A 6,728-nucleotide genomic window follows, 5' to 3' on the forward strand; every position below is an offset into this window, starting at 1 on the left:
AAAATATCTGGGGCCCAAGCCCAGATGACTAAAAAAATGGAGCGACTTCTCATCAGTGCAGGATTAGACAGATTTTTAAGCCACACGTTTTTAAAAACTCCCATTCATATTTTTGTTTAAAACAAAATGCCAGATTATGAGACATAACCAGCCTAAGAGTATTTCTCAGAACTCTAATTGTTACCTTGGGAATCAAGGTAACACTACTCTTACTCCCCAAAAATTAAAGCAGAAATTATTCTTAAAGACAAAATAGATGAAAACAAAGAGAATACTCCTTTCCCATTAAACTGAGACTGAGTCTTAAAGTATTTCATAGAGCTGCACAGGGAATGGATTTTTATGCCATCCAAAGGTTTTAGTAATTTAAAAAAAATCTCCACCCCAAATTTGGACAGAGACAAATACCTGAAAAAAATATTCATGTTCTCATAAGACAAAAACATTTTGGGGTGATCTTAAATAATTCAGCCATTTATAAAGAATGGCAAACTCCTTACATACTAGCCTCTTTCAGCTAGCCCCAGTGACAGCTTCAACATAAAGCAAGTTTTTTGTTTTTTTTTTTATTGAAAATGTAGAAACAAGATGTTTTGGAAATTTAATGACATTTTTTTTGAGAAACACACCAAAACCCCTTTTACAGTTAGCTTAATGTCATCAATAAATCCTATCCAAAAGATACCTAAAGCAAAAGCACAGTTTGGAAATACCTAACCAGCTCTGGTGCCTCATCTGCAGGAGAGCAGGGAAACCTCCTACTTTGCCTCAAAACCACTTAAAGGTTGAACTTGTTTCAACCTACTGCCTCCATACTAGTAACACAAGGAGCCCTCAGAGCTTTGATCCTGGGGAATGCGCCTCAAAAAAGGCTGCTCCCTCTTTTATTTTTTGCTCGCCTAAGGAAAGAAATATTCCATACAAGAAGTAACACTGCGTTCCCATATAGCACATGATGTACCATGACCGAGCTCCTTCTTTACCCGCAGAGAGAGACGGAAGGCCCCGGCAGCTGGGGAAGGAGACCCTGCATCTGCTCAGGCTCTAAATGGAAAAAGTAATTCTCGGTCCCTGTCATCCGACACCTCTTGCCATCATTACATTTGCTTTGTATTTTAAATAGAACATTGTTAATGAACATACTTTCCATTACTCAATGCAATTGACCATTTAACTCCTTGGGAGCACGGCTAAATCCCCAGAGAAAGGTCAAGCTGATCTTTGGTATGCAACACGAGACACAGCGACCAGCACCGTGGAGCAGGCACCCTACAAAACCAAGGTGGAAATGTCAGAATGATTGAGGAGAGGTAGTCACTGAACCCAAGAACGTAATTCTGCTCTTGGCACAGGCTGTACTCATTAAGAGCAAGCCACCACCACATATATGAGCATAGACATCTCCACAGCTGTTTCTGCCAGGCCAGGGATAGCCAAGAAGGCCCTCCAAAGAGGGGGATTTGTATGCACTGAGCAGGATGGGTTTCACAGCGGGGATCTGCAAAGGGAGCAGTGCCCCCCGTCTAGCAATGCTTGAGGGTCTGGATCCTCAGCTAGCAAAAGACACAGGCTTTGTGCTACTCACGGTGCTTTGCATTGGAGATATCCCAGACCCACATGGGCTTGCACAGCCGTCCACAGTATCAACACCACCAAAGAGACCATCGGGCACAGGCTCCCATCCCCATAGCCCCACTCACATTACAGGTGCTTTCCTCTACATGCAGGAGTTAGTTGAGTGTCAAAACCATTGACACTGCACTCTTAAAAGGAACAACTGTTTTCTGCACTTCATCAATGTTCTTCCTAGTCTTGGCCTAGATTTTAATTTATTTTAGAAGAACGGTCTCCAGCCAGTGGTTGGTGCAGTTCAGTGAAGAAACAGAGATCAGATGAACAGAACGGGTCATTTATCCAGGACAACAAAGCACAGCAGTCAGGCGTGCCTGATGCGTCAGGAGTGAGTTACTGGTCTTACAGCACCTGAGTGTTGTACACAGCACGCTCCACCCACTGCCCCAAGCTCCTTTGGGCAAGGGTTGTTCAGACATGACTCCTCACAACGCTCTCTGGGTAGCCTTCTTTTCTCACTCCTAGGAGCTGCTAAACACTGGTCATTTATCCCTCCCACCTACAGACTAAGAAACCAAGGAAGCACAACAACAGCCGCATCACTCTTCCCTAGAGCAAGAAGGAACAGAAAGTGCACTAATTGACCCTAACACTGTGTATACTCACTGACACATCACAGCAGCAGACCAAGGCTCTGAAGATTTGACATCTATTTGGAGACATCTCCAACACTTTAACACAATAGCAATATATGTGTTATAGCAATTATTTCCTACTACTGAGGTGCCTGACATCACTATATAACATCACCTGGGTCCTTCACACAGATCTGCTAGTCCCAACCCTCATACCATGATGGTTTCCTATGCTCTTGTTGCAGAAGACGTGCATATCCTAAACTGGGTATTCTTCAAGAAACAACACAACCATTGTGTGTGTTAACATGCCATGTACACCAGGGGAAACTGGGGATGGGCATTTTATGCACACTCCTTAGGCTATTCCACTCCTCAGCTCTATCAATTCAGAGACACAAAAACAAAATAAGTTTTCTCTTTTATCTTTCCAAATATCAGCTCTCCAGACTGTTTTCTCAGCAAGGCATTTTCTTTGGCTCTTTGTGAGACAAAAACTGATCCATTTTTTACTCCATGCTATACTGAACACTACCATTTTTCAGATTGTTCTCCTCCATGCAAATGACAGTACTTATTAACTGCCTCATTAGTTTAAAAAGTGGTTTCAATTCAGAGTTTCTCATCTGTAACATTCCTGTATATCGGAAAAGCTAAGTTTGTTTTTAGAAGACAACAAATAAAACACCTCTACATTTGTTTAACTTACAAGGTTTCCTCTGATCTGTTGCTTAGTCATTAAGGAACATATCTGATCTTCTCAACAAGGGCTGATGTTATCACTGTATCTCTTGCACACCACTGAGGGAATAAAAAACAGCAATTAGTTGAACCCACATAGGCCATGCCACACATTGCAAGAACACATTTTCAGAAGAGCGGGACTTATCTACCTTCTTGGCAAGTTTGCTAAGGTTGTGAAACAAGCCATGCAAGGAAGACAGGCCAGTATCTACACAAACTCAGAGTACAGCCCTACAATTTGTTCAGCGAATGCCTTTATCTGCCTTTTATATTCACAACCTGCTGCTCTGATCTATGTTACTTGAAAATTAAGCATATTTTTAATGGTCTGCATCTGATTTACGTAGGACAACAGCTCTGATCAAGAGACAAACTTTGCCGAAATTTTGAATTCTTCATAGCCATCTTTGAGAACTTTTATCTTGTGCCACATGCTAAAGTGAACACAGACTGATGAACACCTGAGTAGCTGAAGTTTCCTTCTTTGGTACCAGACTTAACAAATTCTCCCTATAGAGGAAACCAGGACTTCAGTCTGTAACTTCCATCTTTATTGGGAGTGCTCCCTGAAACAGCTGCTCTTGAGTTTTGGTAAAAATGAGTTTGAAATAATTTACTGAGCAACTCATACAGTCCTGCTCCAAATCGTGCTGAAAATGGCTGACAGCTATCCAACTATCAAAGATGTGCCAGCACAGACTTCAGGCCAGCATCCTAGATTGGCAGTTGAAGTTTCACGTTAAAAGACCTGGGAAAACAAAATCTTGTCCCATGGTGAGAGATCACCTGCCACCATCATCTTCAGGCCCGCTAAGCCACATTCTCAGCTCATGAGACTCATACATTTGACTCCCACATCCCTTTGCTTGCTGATACTCAGCTATTGCTGGACCTCATATGCAGGTCCTGGAGGGCTGTGGCATCTCTCTGGTGCTCCAAGGCACACGCTGAAGGAGCTGGCTCTCCTGGTAGTGGTGTGCCTATATGCCACATGTGGTCAGAGAGCGAAAGCACAATTGTGGTGCTTCACCAGGAATGAGAGCTGGTCACCAGAGGCCTGTGCCCTAAGGAGGCCCACTTGAAGGCACGGACATCAGCTGCAGCCTGTCTCTCTGTCACATCGTCTTGCACCCACATGACTAACACTGTGTGACCCCACGCAAAGGCACACTAAGGAGAGTCACATATCAAGGGAGAAGTAAGCTGAGAGCTCTGTGTCTTATTCCAGCTTGCCCTGCACTATAATGCCAACATAAAAAAGTTGGATGAAGAACGTGCAGGTCCCCTGATGGGCAGACGTGTTACATTGGCAACTGGGTTATTCTAGAAAGAAGACAGCACATAAGCTTTAAATAACCTACTCAGAAAACAAACCTCTCAGCTATTCATATCAGACATGAATAGTTGGACACACTCTGCAATACAGACTGAAAGTCTTAAAAGGGGATAAAGTGCTTTGTGAGAGGGGTCAGTGCCGTCCCTTGCTCTGTTTTCAAAACTTCTGGTCAGATTCTGCAGCTTGGCTTTACAGACGGCATCATCATCACATGTAGCAAGACAGAGGAATACACATAACCATAACTCTTTTAACAGGAGTCTCTATTATCCAAATACATAGACAGCCATCTGGCAGAAATCACCTTCAGGGCTTATACATGGTGTTTACCAGCTGTCAGAGGATCTCTTTTGAATGACAGATCAGCCAAGATGAACATACCTATAAGCAGTTCTTCCACTGCAGATTTGTACCTTGGATATCAAAAATTACTTAAGAGCCAAGTACATGCCAATGGCACAGGAAAAGCTCTGGGGAAAATTAGGAAATTTGCATCCAAGGGCTGCATCAACTGGTAGTTTTCCACACTAAGCTGTCTGTTATCAAAACGAAATCCAACACACCTAGCCCTGGAGAACATTCTTCCACAGCAACAGATGCTGCTGGAGACATAATAAGACTAATAATGCCCCAGCTCAGGAACACACATGGAAAGACGTAGGTGACTTATTTGACAGAAAAAAATGCATGCCCACTGACTTGGTGTCTTTACATCATGCTGGCAACAGTTCTAATATGAGAGGGGTGGATATTGTTAGTGCTGGGTATGACTGGGGGATACAGTGTTTACCAGTGTAACACAGAGATCTCTAGCAGTTTGGAGTCTCAAATGAAAGAGTCCACCACTAACCACACAATACGAGAGGAGGAGAGCTACTAATTTGGGAAAATTTACACCCAATAACATGGGGCAAACCATATCCCTCTCCTGAGCCATCTGTAACAGAGGTCAGGAAGGATGGACAGGCCATTTACTGGTATGGGAGATGACTGTAACAAAGAGAAAGCATCACCATGAAGAGGGGGAAAATCAGAATTAGAGACTCATGCTATGACTATGCCCACAGGAGGAATGGAGGTGCAGGGTCCAGACTGTGCTAGGAAGGGGTGCACCGCTGTCACTTCACCCTGGCTATGCTGTGTCTCTGTAAAGTCCCATTAGGCTGCTGTAAGAAAAGCACAATCCCAAACTAGAATCAGCATCTAGGAGGAGGCCAACAACACATTTGCACTCTCTGCCCTGCTGCAGTATTTATTTCTACTCTGTTTTTTGCAAGCACACAAGCATGTGCAACAAAAATATCATTGATTTTAATATCCGATTTTTTACAACCACCCTTCTTTCCCAAAAACCTGTTTGTTATGAAAAATGTCAATCTGTTTGCTGCTGTCTGTTTGAGGCATTTCCTGATCCCAGGAACTGATACTTGAAGCCTGGACAAAGTTTGCTTTTCTGTGGCTTAGGGCAGGATCTACCACCTCTCAGCTCCCTTATCACTTTACCCTGTGCGTGGGTGATGGGAGATGTCCTGCCAGATCTTCTTGCTGCAACAAAGACACAAAGACTGTAAACTGGGTGACCAGGGCATCCCTGGGAATGCAAATGTCCCTCTCAGCCTCCTGCCTGCTAACAGACACGAGACCAAGGTGCTGAGCTCACCCAGGAGCCTATGCCAGCCCGAGGAGGGCACCCCCTAGGAGGCTCTACCTGAAGGGACCCCGTAAGCATGCCCAAATCTTACCTCTGGGCACCCAGACTCAGTAATTCCTACCAAACTCTGTCTTACTTCTTTCCTCTCAACTGCCCCTGTGTGCTTCCCACCTGCCTGCTCCGATATGAGATCAGACTCCCAAATGAAAAATTAGTACAACTTTCCAGGCTGCAACTGGTTTTGTAACGCAGGTGCTTCCGGCTGTAACTACAAGCAGCCAGACTGCTCTCTGCAATTGCCAGTGTGTCACACTGAAAACACATTCACTCCTTGAGAGACAAGACTCCTTTCAGGCAGGCCCATCTATAGGAATAAACTATTCCTGTAGTGCCATCTTCTGGCTTATGGTGTAGGAACACTATAGCTGAAAATGGGACTGATCAAAAGAAAGATAATTTTTTTTATCTGTCACAAAACATTACGACAGGTTTAGACTATGGATCAATATACAGAAACACCCAAACGACGGGAATTCTCTCAACAAACTATGTAAAATTCACCTCCCAGTAAAGTATTAGTTTTAAAATTACAAGATTTTGAAAAAATATCTTCTGGGCCGATCTGCTTTGCGTTTTGCGCCATTGCAATCTGCTTTTCAGGTTTGGTTTTTTTTAATTATTTCTCAACAAACATCAAGGCTCAAAACTCACTGTTTGCTTACAATTTTTGTGCCATCTCATGCCTCCGGAAGGTAATGCCTGAAGGTTCCCCAACACCACGTGAGGAGCG

This window comes from Larus michahellis, chromosome 7 (assembly GCF_964199755.1).
Source record: "Larus michahellis chromosome 7, bLarMic1.1, whole genome shotgun sequence".
NCBI classification, from domain to species: domain Eukaryota; kingdom Metazoa; phylum Chordata; class Aves; order Charadriiformes; family Laridae; genus Larus; species Larus michahellis.